Source organism: Pristiophorus japonicus, unplaced genomic scaffold, assembly GCF_044704955.1.
Source record: "Pristiophorus japonicus isolate sPriJap1 unplaced genomic scaffold, sPriJap1.hap1 HAP1_SCAFFOLD_207, whole genome shotgun sequence".
NCBI classification, from domain to species: Eukaryota; Metazoa; Chordata; class Chondrichthyes; family Pristiophoridae; genus Pristiophorus; species Pristiophorus japonicus.
Genome location: NW_027251767.1, coordinates 335001 through 351885, shown reverse-complemented (window position 1 = coordinate 351885; position 16885 = coordinate 335001). Strand labels below are relative to the sequence as shown.

Here is a 16885-nt window from a genome sequence, read left to right as displayed (position 1 = left end):
ATCAATACCTGCATTCACCACTATTCTTTTGGCTCGGGTAATTGTTCAGAAACAAGAGTTGTGTCAGGTGTGGTGTGAGCCCATCTGCTTCTGAAGGTCACCGCAGGCTGAGGGACATCAAATCCTTTGATGTGCTATCGCAGCAAAACTTCCTGATTTTTGCATGAATGCAGCTGAAATGAAAGAAGGAGAAAAGTCCATGCAAGTATTAATGCCTTCTTTGAGGATTGAACTCAGGACCTTCAGATTATGAGACTGACGCGCTGCCTACTGCGCTAAGAAGGCACTTACCTGGTTAGTAACTGAAGAGTGTGACCAACTATGTTCGCTTACGTGGCATTCAAAGCCAGAATGCAAAGATTGCCAAAATGCTCGAGCCAGGTAGGAGCCGAACATGCAATCTTCTAATCCGTAGTCAGATGCGTTATCCATTGCGCCGCTGGCCCAGGCTGTGAAAAATAGCTGCGACATCAGCAAGTACACAGGACGAGCAGCATTAAAAGGCATGCGGTAGACAATCAGCAAAGATAGGCACCTCTGCCGCTTCCCTTCGATTGACAGGTGGGGAGCGGAGCAGTGCAGTAGAAAACAAAGCAAAGCAAAGTCGTCCTTAGGTGGTTGGTTGCACTCCGGCTTGAAGCAGTGAGCATTCTTTTGAAGTAAGTATGTGTGTGGTAAGTCGCAATTCGCTGAAGGCAGAGTTCTTAATATGAGCAGTTTGCAGCTGAAAATGTTGCAGCTGAGGCACAGGACAGTGCCTTCACCGTTTTGCTTGAGCACTTGCATGTGTGTGTCAGCAGGGAGTGCCTTTGAGCAGCAATGCATGTAAAGAGCCAGCATTTTCTATCAGGCAAAGCCTCAGGCAATTGCACTTTCTTTCAGGCAAAGCCTCAGGCAATAGAAGTCATTTGTCCATCAGTCAGACAGGGCTCTCGCCTGCTCCCTCACGCTCGTGGCGGCTGCGACGTTGCGCTCAACTCGCTTCCCTTGCGCAGGCTCGAGCTCTTCTCGGCGTCTTTCACCATATCCATGGCTTCCAGTCCTGCCCTTGCTCGCCTGCTATTGCTCAGCAACGTCGATTGGAGCAAAGCATTGAAAGTGTTCAGGGAGCAGGCCAACCTGAAGCAAGAGATTTCTGCTGGTCGTGGAACAGCGAGGAGGCAAGTGATAAGGGGCTAGTCAGATGCAAACTGGGAGCTAATGCCAGCCATCAATGGGGAATTAGCTCAAATGGTAGAGTGCTTGCTTTGTATGTGAGAGTTAGCGGGATCAATACCTGCATTCACCACTATTCTTTTGGCTCGGGTAATTGTTCAGAAACAAGAGTTGTGTCAGGTGTGGTGTGAGCCCATCTGCTTCTGAAGGTCACCGCAGGCTGAGGGACATCAAATCCTTTGATGTGCTATCGCAGCAAAACTTCCTGATTTTTGCATGAATGCAGCTGAAATGAAAGAAGGAGAAAAGTCCATGCAAGTATTAATGCCTTCTCTGAGGATTGAACTCAGGACCTTCAGATTATGAGACTGACGCGCTGCCTACTGCGCTAAGAAGGCACTTGCCTGGTTAGTAACTGAAGAGTGTGACCAACTATGTTCGCTTACGTGGCATTCAAAGCCAGAATGCAAAGATTGCCAAAATGCTCGAGCCAGGTAGGAGCCGAACATGCAATCTTCTAATCCGTAGTCAGATGCGTTATCCATTGCGCCGCTGGCCCAGGCTGTGAAAAATAGCTGCGACATCAGCAAGTACACAGGACGAGCAGCATTAAAAGGCATGCGGCAGACAATCAGCAAAGATAGGCACCTCTGCCGCTTCCCTTCGATTGACAGGTGGGGAGCGGAGCAGTGCAGTAGAAAACAAAGCAAAGCAAAGTCGTCCTTAGGTGGTTGGTTGCACTCCGACTTGAAGCAGTGAGCATTCTTTTGAAGTAAGTATGTGTGTGGTAAGTCGCAATTCGCTGAAGGCAGAGTTCTTAATATGAGCAGTTTACAGCTGAAAATGTTGCAGCTGAGGCACAGGACAGTGCCTTCACCGTTTTGCTTGAGCACTTGCATGTGTGTGTCAGCAGGGAGTGCCTTTGAGCAGCAATGCATGTAAAGAGCCAGCATTTTCTTTCAGGCAAAGCCTCAGGCAATTGCACTTTCTTTCAGGCAAAGCCTCAGGCAATAGAAGTCATTTGTCCATCAGTCAGACAGGGCTCTCGCCTGCTCCCTCACGCTCGTGGCGGCTGCGACGTTGCGCTCAACTCGCTTCCCTTGCGCAGGCTCGAGCTCTTCTCGGCGTCTTTCACCATATCCATGGCTTCCAGTCCTGCCCTTGCTCGCCTGCTATTGCTCAGTAACGTCGATCGGAGCAAAGCATTGAAAGTGTTCAGGGAGCAGGCCAACCTGAAGCAAGAGATTTCTGCTGGTCGTGGAACAGCGAGGAGGCAAGTGATAAGGGGCTAGTCAGATGCAAACTGGGAGCTAATGCCAGCCATCAATGGGGAATTAGCTCAAATGGTAGAGTGCTTGCTTTGTATGTGAGAGTTAGCGGGATCAATACCTGCATTCACCACTATTCTTTTGGCTCGGGTAATTGTTCAGAAACAAGAGTTGTGTCAGGTGTGGTGTGAGCCCATCTGCTTCTGAAGGTCACCGCAGGCTGAGGGACATCAAATCCTTTGATGTGCTATCGCAGCAAAACTTCCTGATTTTTGCATGAATGCAGCTGAAATGAAAGAAGGAGAAAAGTCCATGCAAGTATTAATGCCTTCTTTGAGGATTGAACTCAGGACCTTCAGATTATGAGACTGACGCGCTGCCTACTGCGCTAAGAAGGCACTTACCTGGTTAGTAACTGAAGAGTGTGACCAACTATGTTCGCTTACGTGGCATTCAAAGCCAGAATGCAAAGATTGCCAAAATGCTCGAGCCAGGTAGGAGCCGAACATGCAATCTTCTAATCCGTAGTCAGATGCGTTATCCATTGCGCCGCTGGCCCAGGCTGTGAAAAATAGCTGCGACATCAGCAAGTACACAGGACGAGCAGCATTAAAAGGCATGCGGTAGACAATCAGCAAAGATAGGCACCTCTGCCGCTTCCCTTCGATTGACAGGTGGGGAGCGGAGCAGTGCAGTAGAAAACAAAGCAAAGCAAAGTCGTCCTTAGGTGGTTGGTTGCACTCCGGCTTGAAGCAGTGAGCATTCTTTTGAAGTAAGTATGTGTGTGGTAAGTCGCAATTCGCTGAAGGCAGAGTTCTTAATATGAGCAGTTTGCAGCTGAAAATGTTGCAGCTGAGGCACAGGACAGTGCCTTCACCGTTTTGCTTGAGCACTTGCATGTGTGTGTCAGCAGGGAGTGCCTTTGAGCAGCAATGCATGTAAAGAGCCAGCATTTTCTATCAGGCAAAGCCTCAGGCAATTGCACTTTCTTTCAGGCAAAGCCTCAGGCAATAGAAGTCATTTGTCCATCAGTCAGACAGGGCTCTCGCCTGCTCCCTCACGCTCGTGGCGGCTGCGACGTTGCGCTCAACTCGCTTCCCTTGCGCAGGCTCGAGCTCTTCTCGGCGTCTTTCACCATATCCATGGCTTCCAGTCCTGCCCTTGCTCGCCTGCTATTGCTCAGCAACGTCGATTGGAGCAAAGCATTGAAAGTGTTCAGGGAGCAGGCCAACCTGAAGCAAGAGATTTCTGCTGGTCGTGGAACAGCGAGGAGGCAAGTGATAAGGGGCTAGTCAGATGCAAACTGGGAGCTAATGCCAGCCATCAATGGGGAATTAGCTCAAATGGTAGAGTGCTTGCTTTGTATGTGAGAGTTAGCGGGATCAATACCTGCATTCACCACTATTCTTTTGGCTCGGGTAATTGTTCAGAAACAAGAGTTGTGTCAGGTGTGGTGTGAGCCCATCTGCTTCTGAAGGTCACCGCAGGCTGAGGGACATCAAATCCTTTGATGTGCTATCGCAGCAAAACTTCCTGATTTTTGCATGAATGCAGCTGAAATGAAAGAAGGAGAAAAGTCCATGCAAGTATTAATGCCTTCTCTGAGGATTGAACTCAGGACCTTCAGATTATGAGACTGACGCGCTGCCTACTGCGCTAAGAAGGCACTTGCCTGGTTAGTAACTGAAGAGTGTGACCAACTATGTTCGCTTACGTGGCATTCAAAGCCAGAATGCAAAGATTGCCAAAATGCTCGAGCCAGGTAGGAGCCGAACATGCAATCTTCTAATCCGTAGTCAGATGCGTTATCCATTGCGCCGCTGGCCCAGGCTGTGAAAAATAGCTGCGACATCAGCAAGTACACAGGACGAGCAGCATTAAAAGGCATGCGGCAGACAATCAGCAAAGATAGGCACCTCTGCCGCTTCCCTTCGATTGACAGGTGGGGAGCGGAGCAGTGCAGTAGAAAACAAAGCAAAGCAAAGTCGTCCTTAGGTGGTTGGTTGCACTCCGGCTTGAAGCAGTGAGCATTCTTTTGAAGTAAGTATGTGTGTGGTAAGTCGCAATTCGCTGAAGGCAGAGTTCTTAATATGAGCAGTTTACAGCTGAAAATGTTGCAGCTGAGGCACAGGACAGTGCCTTCACCGTTTTGCTTGAGCACTTGCATGTGTGTGTCAGCAGGGAGTGCCTTTGAGCAGCAATGCATGTAAAGAGCCAGCATTTTCTTTCAGGCAAAGCCTCAGGCAATTGCACTTTCTTTCAGGCAAAGCCTCAGGCAATAGAAGTCATTTGTCCATCAGTCAGACAGGGCTCTCGCCTGCTCCCTCACGCTCGTGGCGGCTGCGACGTTGCGCTCAACTCGCTTCCCTTGCGCAGGCTCGAGCTCTTCTCGGCGTCTTTCACCATATCCATGGCTTCCAGTCCTGCCCTTGCTCGCCTGCTATTGCTCAGTAACGTCGATCGGAGCAAAGCATTGAAAGTGTTCAGGGAGCAGGCCAACCTGAAGCAAGAGATTTCTGCTGGTCGTGGAACAGCGAGGAGGCAAGTGATAAGGGCTAGTCAGATGCAAACTGGGAGCTAATGCCAGCCATCAATGGGGAATTAGCTCAAATGGTAGAGTGCTTGCTTTGTATGTGAGAGTTAGCGGGATCAATACCTGCATTCACCACTATTCTTTTGGCTCGGGTAATTGTTCAGAAACAAGAGTTGTGTCAGGTGTGGTGTGAGCCCATCTGCTTCTGAAGGTCACCGCAGGCTGAGGGACATCAAATCCTTTGATGTGCTCTCGCAGCAAAACTTCCTGATTTTTGCATGAATGCAGCTGAAATGAAAGAAGGAGAAAAGTCTATACAAGTATTAATGCCTTCTCTGAGGATTGAACTCAGGACCTTCAGATTATGAGACTGACGCGCTGCCTACTGCGCTAAGAAGGCACTTGCCTGGTTAGTAACTGAAGAGTGTGACCAACTATGTTCGCTTACGTGGCATTCAAAGCCAGAATGCAAAGATTGCCAAAATGCTCGAGCCAGGTAGGAGCCGAACATGCAATCTTCTAATCCGTAGTCAGATGCGTTATCCATTGCGCCGCTGGCCCAGGCTGTGAAAAATAGCTGCGACATCAGCAAGTACACAGGACGAGCAGCATTAAAAGGCATGCGGCAGACAATCAGCAAAGATAGGCACCTCTGCCGCTTCCCTTCGATTGACAGGTGGGGAGCGGAGCAGTGCAGTAGAAAACAAAGCAAAGCAAAGTCGTCCTTAGGTGGTTGGTTGCACTCCGGCTTGAAGCAGTGAGCATTCTTTTGAAGTAAGTATGTGTGTGGTAAGTCGCAATTCGCTGAAGGCTGAGTTCTTAATATGATGAGCAGTTTACAGCTGAACATGTTGCAGCTGAGGCACAGGACAGTGCCTTCACCGTTTTGCTTGAACACTTGCATGTGTGTGTCAGCAGGGAGTGCCTTTGAGAAGCAATGCATGTAAAGAGCCAGCATTTTCTTTCAGGCAAAGCCTCAGGCAATTGCACTTTCTTTCAGGCAAAGCCTCAGGCAATTGCACTTTCTTTCAGGCAAAGCCTCAGGCAATAGAAGTCATTTGTCCATCAGTCAGACAGGGCTCTCGCCTGCTCCCTCACGCTCGTGGCGGCTGCGACGTTGCGCTCAACTCGCTTCCCTTGCGCAGGCTCGAGCTCTTCTCGGCGTCTTTCACCATATCCATGGCTTCCAGTCCTGCCCTTGCTCGCCTGCTATTGCTCAGTAACGTCGATCGGAGCAAAGCATTGAAAGTGTTCAGGGAGCAGGCCAACCTGAAGCAAGAGATTTCTGCTGGTCGTGGAACAGCGAGGAGGCAAGTGATAAGGGGCTAGTCAGATGCAAACTGGGAGCTAATGCCAGCCATCAATGGGGAATTAGCTCAAATGGTAGAGTGCTTGCTTTGTATGTGAGAGTTAGCGGGATCAATACCTGCATTCACCACTATTCTTTTGGCTCGGGTAATTGTTCAGAAACAAGAGTTGTGTCAGGTGTGGTGTGAGCCCATCTGCTTCTGAAGGTCACCGCAGGCTGAGGGACATCAAATCCTTTGATGTGCTATCGCAGCAAAACTTCCTGATTTTTGCATGAATGCAGCTGAAATGAAAGAAGGAGAAAAGTCCATGCAAGTATTAATGCCTTCTTTGAGGATTGAACTCAGGACCTTCAGATTATGAGACTGACGCGCTGCCTACTGCGCTAAGAAGGCACTTACCTGGTTAGTAACTGAAGAGTGTGACCAACTATGTTCGCTTACGTGGCATTCAAAGCCAGAATGCAAAGATTGCCAAAATGCTCGAGCCAGGTAGGAGCCGAACATGCAATCTTCTAATCCGTAGTCAGATGCGTTATCCATTGCGCCGCTGGCCCAGGCTGTGAAAAATAGCTGCGACATCAGCAAGTACACAGGACGAGCAGCATTAAAAGGCATGCGGTAGACAATCAGCAAAGATAGGCACCTCTGCCGCTTCCCTTCGATTGACAGGTGGGGAGCGGAGCAGTGCAGTAGAAAACAAAGCAAAGCAAAGTCGTCCTTAGGTGGTTGGTTGCACTCCGGCTTGAAGCAGTGAGCATTCTTTTGAAGTAAGTATGTGTGTGGTAAGTCGCAATTCGCTGAAGGCAGAGTTCTTAATATGAGCAGTTTGCAGCTGAAAATGTTGCAGCTGAGGCACAGGACAGTGCCTTCACCGTTTTGCTTGAGCACTTGCATGTGTGTGTCAGCAGGGAGTGCCTTTGAGCAGCAATGCATGTAAAGAGCCAGCATTTTCTATCAGGCAAAGCCTCAGGCAATTGCACTTTCTTTCAGGCAAAGCCTCAGGCAATAGAAGTCATTTGTCCATCAGTCAGACAGGGCTCTCGCCTGCTCCCTCACGCTCGTGGCGGCTGCGACGTTGCGCTCAACTCGCTTCCCTTGCGCAGGCTCGAGCTCTTCTCGGCGTCTTTCACCATATCCATGGCTTCCAGTCCTGCCCTTGCTCGCCTGCTATTGCTCAGCAACGTCGATTGGAGCAAAGCATTGAAAGTGTTCAGGGAGCAGGCCAACCTGAAGCAAGAGATTTCTGCTGGTCGTGGAACAGCGAGGAGGCAAGTGATAAGGGGCTAGTCAGATGCAAACTGGGAGCTAATGCCAGCCATCAATGGGGAATTAGCTCAAATGGTAGAGTGCTTGCTTTGTATGTGAGAGTTAGCGGGATCAATACCTGCATTCACCACTATTCTTTTGGCTCGGGTAATTGTTCAGAAACAAGAGTTGTGTCAGGTGTGGTGTGAGCCCATCTGCTTCTGAAGGTCACCGCAGGCTGAGGGACATCAAATCCTTTGATGTGCTATCGCAGCAAAACTTCCTGATTTTTGCATGAATGCAGCTGAAATGAAAGAAGGAGAAAAGTCCATGCAAGTATTAATGCCTTCTCTGAGGATTGAACTCAGGACCTTCAGATTATGAGACTGACGCGCTGCCTACTGCGCTAAGAAGGCACTTGCCTGGTTAGTAACTGAAGAGTGTGACCAACTATGTTCGCTTACGTGGCATTCAAAGCCAGAATGCAAAGATTGCCAAAATGCTCGAGCCAGGTAGGAGCCGAACATGCAATCTTCTAATCCGTAGTCAGATGCGTTATCCATTGCGCCGCTGGCCCAGGCTGTGAAAAATAGCTGCGACATCAGCAAGTACACAGGACGAGCAGCATTAAAAGGCATGCGGCAGACAATCAGCAAAGATAGGCACCTCTGCCGCTTCCCTTCGATTGACAGGTGGGGAGCGGAGCAGTGCAGTAGAAAACAAAGCAAAGCAAAGTCGTCCTTAGGTGGTTGGTTGCACTCCGACTTGAAGCAGTGAGCATTCTTTTGAAGTAAGTATGTGTGTGGTAAGTCGCAATTCGCTGAAGGCAGAGTTCTTAATATGAGCAGTTTACAGCTGAAAATGTTGCAGCTGAGGCACAGGACAGTGCCTTCACCGTTTTGCTTGAGCACTTGCATGTGTGTGTCAGCAGGGAGTGCCTTTGAGCAGCAATGCATGTAAAGAGCCAGCATTTTCTTTCAGGCAAAGCCTCAGGCAATTGCACTTTCTTTCAGGCAAAGCCTCAGGCAATAGAAGTCATTTGTCCATCAGTCAGACAGGGCTCTCGCCTGCTCCCTCACGCTCGTGGCGGCTGCGACGTTGCGCTCAACTCGCTTCCCTTGCGCAGGCTCGAGCTCTTCTCGGCGTCTTTCACCATATCCATGGCTTCCAGTCCTGCCCTTGCTCGCCTGCTATTGCTCAGTAACGTCGATCGGAGCAAAGCATTGAAAGTGTTCAGGGAGCAGGCCAACCTGAAGCAAGAGATTTCTGCTGGTCGTGGAACAGCGAGGAGGCAAGTGATAAGGGCTAGTCAGATGCAAACTGGGAGCTAATGCCAGCCATCAATGGGGAATTAGCTCAAATGGTAGAGTGCTTGCTTTGTATGTGAGAGTTAGCGGGATCAATACCTCCATTCACCACTATTCTTTTGGCTCGGGTAATTGTTCAGAAACAAGAGTTGTGTCAGGTGTGGTGTGAGCCCATCTGCTTCTGAAGGTCACCGCAGGCTGAGGGACATCAAATCCTTTGATGTGCTCTCGCAGCAAAACTTCCTGATTTTTGCATGAATGCAGCTGAAATGAAAGAAGGAGAAAAGTCTATGCAAGTATTAATGCCTTCTCTGAGGATTGAACTCAGGACCTTCAGATTATGAGACTGACGCGCTGCCTACTGCGCTAAGAAGGCACTTGCCTGGTTAGGAACTGAAGAGTGTGACCAACTATGTTCGCTTACGTGGCATTCAAAGCCAGAATGCAAAGATTGCCAAAATGCTCGAGCCAGGTAGGAGCCGAACATGCAATCTTCTAATCCGTAGTCAGATGCGTTATCCATTGCGCCGCTGGCCCAGGCTGTGAAAAATAGCTGCGACATCAGCAAGTACACAGGACGAGCAGCATTAAAAGGCATGCGGCAGACAATCAGCAAAGATAGGCACCTCTGCCGCTTCCCTTCGATTGACAGGTGGGGAGCGGAGCAGTGCAGTAGAAAACAAAGCAAAGCAAAGTCGTCCTTAGGTGGTTGGTTGCACTCCGGCTTGAAGCAGTGAGCATTCTTTTGAAGTAAGTATGTGTGTGGTAAGTCGCAATTCGCTGAAGGCAGAGTTCTTAATATGAGCAGTTTGCAGCTGAAAATGTTGCAGCTGAGGCACAGGACAGTGCCTTCACCGTTTTGCTTGAGCACTTGCATGTGTGTGTCAGCAGGGAGTGCCTTTGAGCAGCAATGCATGTAAAGAGCCAGCATTTTCTATCAGGCAAAGCCTCAGGCAATTGCACTTTCTTTCAGGCAAAGCCTCAGGCAATAGAAGTCATTTGTCCATCAGTCAGACAGGGCTCTCGCCTGCTCCCTCACGCTCGTGGCGGCTGCGACGTTGCGCTCAACTCGCTTCCCTTGCGCAGGCTCGAGCTCTTCTCGGCGTCTTTCACCATATCCATGGCTTCCAGTCCTGCCCTTGCTCGCCTGCTATTGCTCAGTAACGTCGATTGGAGCAAAGCATTGAAAGTGTTCAGGGAGCAGGCCAACCTGAAGCAAGAGATTTCTGCTGGTCGTGGAACAGCGAGGAGGCAAGTGATAAGGGGCTAGTCAGATGCAAACTGGGAGCTAATGCCAGCCATCAATGGGGAATTAGCTCAAATGGTAGAGTGCTTGCTTTGTATGAGAGAGTTAGCGGGATCAATACCTGCATTCACCACTATTCTTTTGGCTCGGGTAATTGTTCAGAAACAAGAGTTGTGTCAGGTGTGGTGTGAGCCCATCTGCTTCTGAAGGTCACCGCAGGCTGAGGGACATCAAATCCTTTGATGTGCTCTCGCAGCAAAACTTCCTGATTTTTGCATGAATGCAGCTGAAATGAAAGAAGGAGAAAAGTCTATACAAGTATTAATGCCTTCTCTGAGGATTGAACTCAGGACCTTCAGATTATGAGACTGACGCGCTGCCTACTGCGCTAAGAAGGCACTTGCCTGGTTAGTAACTGAAGAGTGTGACCAACTATGTTCGCTTACGTGGCATTCAAAGCCAGAATGCAAAGATTGCCAAAATGCTCGAGCCAGGTAGGAGCCGAACATGCAATCTTCTAATCCGTAGTCAGATGCGTTATCCATTGCGCCGCTGGCCCAGGCTGTGAAAAATAGCTGCGACATCAGCAAGTACACAGGACGAGCAGCATTAAAAGGCATGCGGCAGACAATCAGCAAAGATAGGCACCTCTGCCGCTTCCCTTCGATTGACAGGTGGGGAGCGGAGCAGTGCAGTAGAAAACAAAGCAAAGCAAAGTCGTCCTTAGGTGGTTGGTTGCACTCCGGCTTGAAGCAGTGAGCATTCTTTTGAAGTAAGTATGTGTGTGGTAAGTCGCAATTCGCTGAAGGCTGAGTTCTTAATATGATGAGCAGTTTACAGCTGAACATGTTGCAGCTGAGGCACAGGACAGTGCCTTCACCGTTTTGCTTGAACACTTGCATGTGTGTGTCAGCAGGGAGTGCCTTTGAGAAGCAATGCATGTAAAGAGCCAGCATTTTCTTTCAGGCAAAGCCTCAGGCAATTGCACTTTCTTTCAGGCAAAGCCTCAGGCAATTGCACTTTCTTTCAGGCAAAGCCTCAGGCAATAGAAGTCATTTGTCCATCAGTCAGACAGGGCTCTCGCCTGCTCCCTCACGCTCGTGGCGGCTGCGACGTTGCGCTCAACTCGCTTCCCTTGCGCAGGCTCGAGCTCTTCTCGGCGTCTTTCACCATATCCATGGCTTCCAGTCCTGCCCTTGCTCGCCTGCTATTGCTCAGTAACGTCGATCGGAGCAAAGCATTGAAAGTGTTCAGGGAGCAGGCCAACCTGAAGCAAGAGATTTCTGCTGGTCGTGGAACAGCGAGGAGGCAAGTGATAAGGGGCTAGTCAGATGCAAACTGGGAGCTAATGCCAGCCATCAATGGGGAATTAGCTCAAATGGTAGAGTGCTTGCTTTGTATGTGAGAGTTAGCGGGATCAATACCTGCATTCACCACTATTCTTTTGGCTCGGGTAATTGTTCAGAAACAAGAGTTGTGTCAGGTGTGGTGTGAGCCCATCTGCTTCTGAAGGTCACCGCAGGCTGAGGGACATCAAATCCTTTGATGTGCTATCGCAGCAAAACTTCCTGATTTTTGCATGAATGCAGCTGAAATGAAAGAAGGAGAAAAGTCCATGCAAGTATTAATGCCTTCTTTGAGGATTGAACTCAGGACCTTCAGATTATGAGACTGACGCGCTGCCTACTGCGCTAAGAAGGCACTTACCTGGTTAGTAACTGAAGAGTGTGACCAACTATGTTCGCTTACGTGGCATTCAAAGCCAGAATGCAAAGATTGCCAAAATGCTCGAGCCAGGTAGGAGCCGAACATGCAATCTTCTAATCCGTAGTCAGATGCGTTATCCATTGCGCCGCTGGCCCAGGCTGTGAAAAATAGCTGCGACATCAGCAAGTACACAGGACGAGCAGCATTAAAAGGCATGCGGTAGACAATCAGCAAAGATAGGCACCTCTGCCGCTTCCCTTCGATTGACAGGTGGGGAGCGGAGCAGTGCAGTAGAAAACAAAGCAAAGCAAAGTCGTCCTTAGGTGGTTGGTTGCACTCCGGCTTGAAGCAGTGAGCATTCTTTTGAAGTAAGTATGTGTGTGGTAAGTCGCAATTCGCTGAAGGCAGAGTTCTTAATATGAGCAGTTTGCAGCTGAAAATGTTGCAGCTGAGGCACAGGACAGTGCCTTCACCGTTTTGCTTGAGCACTTGCATGTGTGTGTCAGCAGGGAGTGCCTTTGAGCAGCAATGCATGTAAAGAGCCAGCATTTTCTATCAGGCAAAGCCTCAGGCAATTGCACTTTCTTTCAGGCAAAGCCTCAGGCAATAGAAGTCATTTGTCCATCAGTCAGACAGGGCTCTCGCCTGCTCCCTCACGCTCGTGGCGGCTGCGACGTTGCGCTCAACTCGCTTCCCTTGCGCAGGCTCGAGCTCTTCTCGGCGTCTTTCACCATATCCATGGCTTCCAGTCCTGCCCTTGCTCGCCTGCTATTGCTCAGCAACGTCGATTGGAGCAAAGCATTGAAAGTGTTCAGGGAGCAGGCCAACCTGAAGCAAGAGATTTCTGCTGGTCGTGGAACAGCGAGGAGGCAAGTGATAAGGGGCTAGTCAGATGCAAACTGGGAGCTAATGCCAGCCATCAATGGGGAATTAGCTCAAATGGTAGAGTGCTTGCTTTGTATGTGAGAGTTAGCGGGATCAATACCTGCATTCACCACTATTCTTTTGGCTCGGGTAATTGTTCAGAAACAAGAGTTGTGTCAGGTGTGGTGTGAGCCCATCTGCTTCTGAAGGTCACCGCAGGCTGAGGGACATCAAATCCTTTGATGTGCTATCGCAGCAAAACTTCCTGATTTTTGCATGAATGCAGCTGAAATGAAAGAAGGAGAAAAGTCCATGCAAGTATTAATGCCTTCTCTGAGGATTGAACTCAGGACCTTCAGATTATGAGACTGACGCGCTGCCTACTGCGCTAAGAAGGCACTTGCCTGGTTAGTAACTGAAGAGTGTGACCAACTATGTTCGCTTACGTGGCATTCAAAGCCAGAATGCAAAGATTGCCAAAATGCTCGAGCCAGGTAGGAGCCGAACATGCAATCTTCTAATCCGTAGTCAGATGCGTTATCCATTGCGCCGCTGGCCCAGGCTGTGAAAAATAGCTGCGACATCAGCAAGTACACAGGACGAGCAGCATTAAAAGGCATGCGGCAGACAATCAGCAAAGATAGGCACCTCTGCCGCTTCCCTTCGATTGACAGGTGGGGAGCGGAGCAGTGCAGTAGAAAACAAAGCAAAGCAAAGTCGTCCTTAGGTGGTTGGTTGCACTCCGACTTGAAGCAGTGAGCATTCTTTTGAAGTAAGTATGTGTGTGGTAAGTCGCAATTCGCTGAAGGCAGAGTTCTTAATATGAGCAGTTTACAGCTGAAAATGTTGCAGCTGAGGCACAGGACAGTGCCTTCACCGTTTTGCTTGAGCACTTGCATGTGTGTGTCAGCAGGGAGTGCCTTTGAGCAGCAATGCATGTAAAGAGCCAGCATTTTCTTTCAGGCAAAGCCTCAGGCAATTGCACTTTCTTTCAGGCAAAGCCTCAGGCAATAGAAGTCATTTGTCCATCAGTCAGACAGGGCTCTCGCCTGCTCCCTCACGCTCGTGGCGGCTGCGACGTTGCGCTCAACTCGCTTCCCTTGCGCAGGCTCGAGCTCTTCTCGGCGTCTTTCACCATATCCATGGCTTCCAGTCCTGCCCTTGCTCGCCTGCTATTGCTCAGTAACGTCGATCGGAGCAAAGCATTGAAAGTGTTCAGGGAGCAGGCCAACCTGAAGCAAGAGATTTCTGCTGGTCGTGGAACAGCGAGGAGGCAAGTGATAAGGGCTAGTCAGATGCAAACTGGGAGCTAATGCCAGCCATCAATGGGGAATTAGCTCAAATGGTAGAGTGCTTGCTTTGTATGTGAGAGTTAGCGGGATCAATACCTGCATTCACCACTATTCTTTTGGCTCGGGTAATTGTTCAGAAACAAGAGTTGTGTCAGGTGTGGTGTGAGCCCATCTGCTTCTGAAGGTCACCGCAGGCTGAGGGACATCAAATCCTTTGATGTGCTCTCGCAGCAAAACTTCCTGATTTTTGCATGAATGCAGCTGAAATGAAAGAAGGAGAAAAGTCTATGCAAGTATTAATGCCTTCTCTGAGGATTGAACTCAGGACCTTCAGATTATGAGACTGACGCGCTGCCTACTGCGCTAAGAAGGCACTTGCCTGGTTAGGAACTGAAGAGTGTGACCAACTATGTTCGCTTACGTGGCATTCAAAGCCAGAATGCAAAGATTGCCAAAATGCTCGAGCCAGGTAGGAGCCGAACATGCAATCTTCTAATCCGTAGTCAGATGCGTTATCCATTGCGCCGCTGGCCCAGGCTGTGAAAAATAGCTGCGACATCAGCAAGTACACAGGACGAGCAGCATTAAAAGGCATGCGGCAGACAATCAGCAAAGATAGGCACCTCTGCCGCTTCCCTTCGATTGACAGGTGGGGAGCGGAGCAGTGCAGTAGAAAACAAAGCAAAGCAAAGTCGTCCTTAGGTGGTTGGTTGCACTCCGGCTTGAAGCAGTGAGCATTCTTTTGAAGTAAGTATGTGTGTGGTAAGTCGCAATTCGCTGAAGGCAGAGTTCTTAATATGAGCAGTTTGCAGCTGAAAATGTTGCAGCTGAGGCACAGGACAGTGCCTTCACCGTTTTGCTTGAGCACTTGCATGTGTGTGTCAGCAGGGAGTGCCTTTGAGCAGCAATGCATGTAAAGAGCCAGCATTTTCTATCAGGCAAAGCCTCAGGCAATTGCACTTTCTTTCAGGCAAAGCCTCAGGCAATAGAAGTCATTTGTCCATCAGTCAGACAGGGCTCTCGCCTGCTCCCTCACGCTCGTGGCGGCTGCGACGTTGCGCTCAACTCGCTTCCCTTGCGCAGGCTCGAGCTCTTCTCGGCGTCTTTCACCATATCCATGGCTTCCAGTCCTGCCCTTGCTCGCCTGCTATTGCTCAGCAACGTCGATTGGAGCAAAGCATTGAAAGTGTTCAGGGAGCAGGCCAACCTGAAGCAAGAGATTTCTGCTGGTCGTGGAACAGCGAGGAGGCAAGTGATAAGGGGCTAGTCAGATGCAAACTGGGAGCTAATGCCAGCCATCAATGGGGAATTAGCTCAAATGGTAGAGTGCTTGCTTTGTATGTGAGAGTTAGCGGGATCAATACCTGCATTCACCACTATTCTTTTGGCTCGGGTAATTGTTCAGAAACAAGAGTTGTGTCAGGTGTGGTGTGAGCCCATCTGCTTCTGAAGGTCACCGCAGGCTGAGGGACATCAAATCCTTTGATGTGCTATCGCAGCAAAACTTCCTGATTTTTGCATGAATGCAGCTGAAATGAAAGAAGGAGAAAAGTCCATGCAAGTATTAATGCCTTCTCTGAGGATTGAACTCAGGACCTTCAGATTATGAGACTGACGCGCTGCCTACTGCGCTAAGAAGGCACTTGCCTGGTTAGTAACTGAAGAGTGTGACCAACTATGTTCGCTTACGTGGCATTCAAAGCCAGAATGCAAAGATTGCCAAAATGCTCGAGCCAGGTAGGAGCCGAACATGCAATCTTCTAATCCGTAGTCAGATGCGTTATCCATTGCGCCGCTGGCCCAGGCTGTGAAAAATAGCTGCGACATCAGCAAGTACACAGGACGAGCAGCATTAAAAGGCATGCGGCAGACAATCAGCAAAGATAGGCACCTCTGCCGCTTCCCTTCGATTGACAGGTGGGGAGCGGAGCAGTGCAGTAGAAAACAAAGCAAAGCAAAGTCGTCCTTAGGTGGTTGGTTGCACTCCGACTTGAAGCAGTGAGCATTCTTTTGAAGTAAGTATGTGTGTGGTAAGTCGCAATTCGCTGAAGGCAGAGTTCTTAATATGAGCAGTTTACAGCTGAAAATGTTGCAGCTGAGGCACAGGACAGTGCCTTCACCGTTTTGCTTGAGCACTTGCATGTGTGTGTCAGCAGGGAGTGCCTTTGAGCAGCAATGCATGTAAAGAGCCAGCATTTTCTTTCAGGCAAAGCCTCAGGCAATTGCACTTTCTTTCAGGCAAAGCCTCAGGCAATAGAAGTCATTTGTCCATCAGTCAGACAGGGCTCTCGCCTGCTCCCTCACGCTCGTGGCGGCTGCGACGTTGCGCTCAACTCGCTTCCCTTGCGCAGGCTCGAGCTCTTCTCGGCGTCTTTCACCATATCCATGGCTTCCAGTCCTGCCCTTGCTCGCCTGCTATTGCTCAGTAACGTCGATCGGAGCAAAGCATTGAAAGTGTTCAGGGAGCAGGCCAACCTGAAGCAAGAGATTTCTGCTGGTCGTGGAACAGCGAGGAGGCAAGTGATAAGGGCTAGTCAGATGCAAACTGGGAGCTAATGCCAGCCATCAATGGGGAATTAGCTCAAATGGTAGAGTGCTTGCTTTGTATGTGAGAGTTAGCGGGATCAATACCTGCATTCACCACTATTCTTTTGGCTCGGGTAATTGTTCAGAAACAAGAGTTGTGTCAGGTGTGGTGTGAGCCCATCTGCTTCTGAAGGTCACCGCAGGCTGAGGGACATCAAATCCTTTGATGTGCTCTCGCAGCAAAACTTCCTGATTTTTGCATGAATGCAGCTGAAATGAAAGAAGGAGAAAAGTCTATGCAAGTATTAATGCCTTCTCTGAGGATTGAACTCAGGACCTTCAGATTATGAGACTGACGCGCTGCCTACTGCGCTAAGAAGGCACTTGCCTGGTTAGGAACTGAAGAGTGTGACCAACTATGTTCGCTTACGT

At 49.5% G+C, this 16885-nt stretch overlaps 14 non-coding genes across 14 annotated transcripts; all 14 read right to left on the bottom strand.

Moving 5' to 3' along the window:
* Positions 1-212: 212 nt before the first annotated feature.
* On the bottom strand, positions 213-285 carry trnam-cau (transfer RNA methionine (anticodon CAU)). The gene has a single exon. It is a non-coding gene; the product is annotated as a tRNA-Met (tRNA).
* Positions 286-1480: 1195 nt separating this feature from the next.
* On the bottom strand, positions 1481-1553 carry trnam-cau (transfer RNA methionine (anticodon CAU)). The gene has a single exon. It is a non-coding gene; the product is annotated as a tRNA-Met (tRNA).
* A 1195-nt stretch (positions 1554-2748) lies between these two features.
* trnam-cau (transfer RNA methionine (anticodon CAU)) lies at positions 2749-2821 on the bottom strand. The gene has a single exon. It is a non-coding gene; the product is annotated as a tRNA-Met (tRNA).
* A 1195-nt stretch (positions 2822-4016) lies between these two features.
* trnam-cau (transfer RNA methionine (anticodon CAU)) lies at positions 4017-4089 on the bottom strand. The gene has a single exon. It is a non-coding gene; the product is annotated as a tRNA-Met (tRNA).
* A 1194-nt stretch (positions 4090-5283) lies between these two features.
* trnam-cau (transfer RNA methionine (anticodon CAU)) lies at positions 5284-5356 on the bottom strand. Its single transcript has one exon. It is a non-coding gene; the product is annotated as a tRNA-Met (tRNA).
* A 1230-nt stretch (positions 5357-6586) lies between these two features.
* trnam-cau (transfer RNA methionine (anticodon CAU)) lies at positions 6587-6659 on the bottom strand. Its single transcript has one exon. It is a non-coding gene; the product is annotated as a tRNA-Met (tRNA).
* Positions 6660-7854: 1195 nt separating this feature from the next.
* Positions 7855-7927, bottom strand: trnam-cau (transfer RNA methionine (anticodon CAU)). Its single transcript has one exon. It is a non-coding gene; the product is annotated as a tRNA-Met (tRNA).
* A 1194-nt stretch (positions 7928-9121) lies between these two features.
* On the bottom strand, positions 9122-9194 carry trnam-cau (transfer RNA methionine (anticodon CAU)). The gene has a single exon. It is a non-coding gene; the product is annotated as a tRNA-Met (tRNA).
* Positions 9195-10389: 1195 nt separating this feature from the next.
* Positions 10390-10462, bottom strand: trnam-cau (transfer RNA methionine (anticodon CAU)). Its single transcript has one exon. It is a non-coding gene; the product is annotated as a tRNA-Met (tRNA).
* A 1230-nt stretch (positions 10463-11692) lies between these two features.
* On the bottom strand, positions 11693-11765 carry trnam-cau (transfer RNA methionine (anticodon CAU)). Its single transcript has one exon. It is a non-coding gene; the product is annotated as a tRNA-Met (tRNA).
* A 1195-nt stretch (positions 11766-12960) lies between these two features.
* trnam-cau (transfer RNA methionine (anticodon CAU)) lies at positions 12961-13033 on the bottom strand. Its single transcript has one exon. It is a non-coding gene; the product is annotated as a tRNA-Met (tRNA).
* A 1194-nt stretch (positions 13034-14227) lies between these two features.
* On the bottom strand, positions 14228-14300 carry trnam-cau (transfer RNA methionine (anticodon CAU)). Its single transcript has one exon. It is a non-coding gene; the product is annotated as a tRNA-Met (tRNA).
* Positions 14301-15495: 1195 nt separating this feature from the next.
* trnam-cau (transfer RNA methionine (anticodon CAU)) lies at positions 15496-15568 on the bottom strand. The gene has a single exon. It is a non-coding gene; the product is annotated as a tRNA-Met (tRNA).
* Positions 15569-16762: 1194 nt separating this feature from the next.
* On the bottom strand, positions 16763-16835 carry trnam-cau (transfer RNA methionine (anticodon CAU)). Its single transcript has one exon. It is a non-coding gene; the product is annotated as a tRNA-Met (tRNA).
* Between the last annotated feature and the right edge of the window lie 50 nt (positions 16836-16885).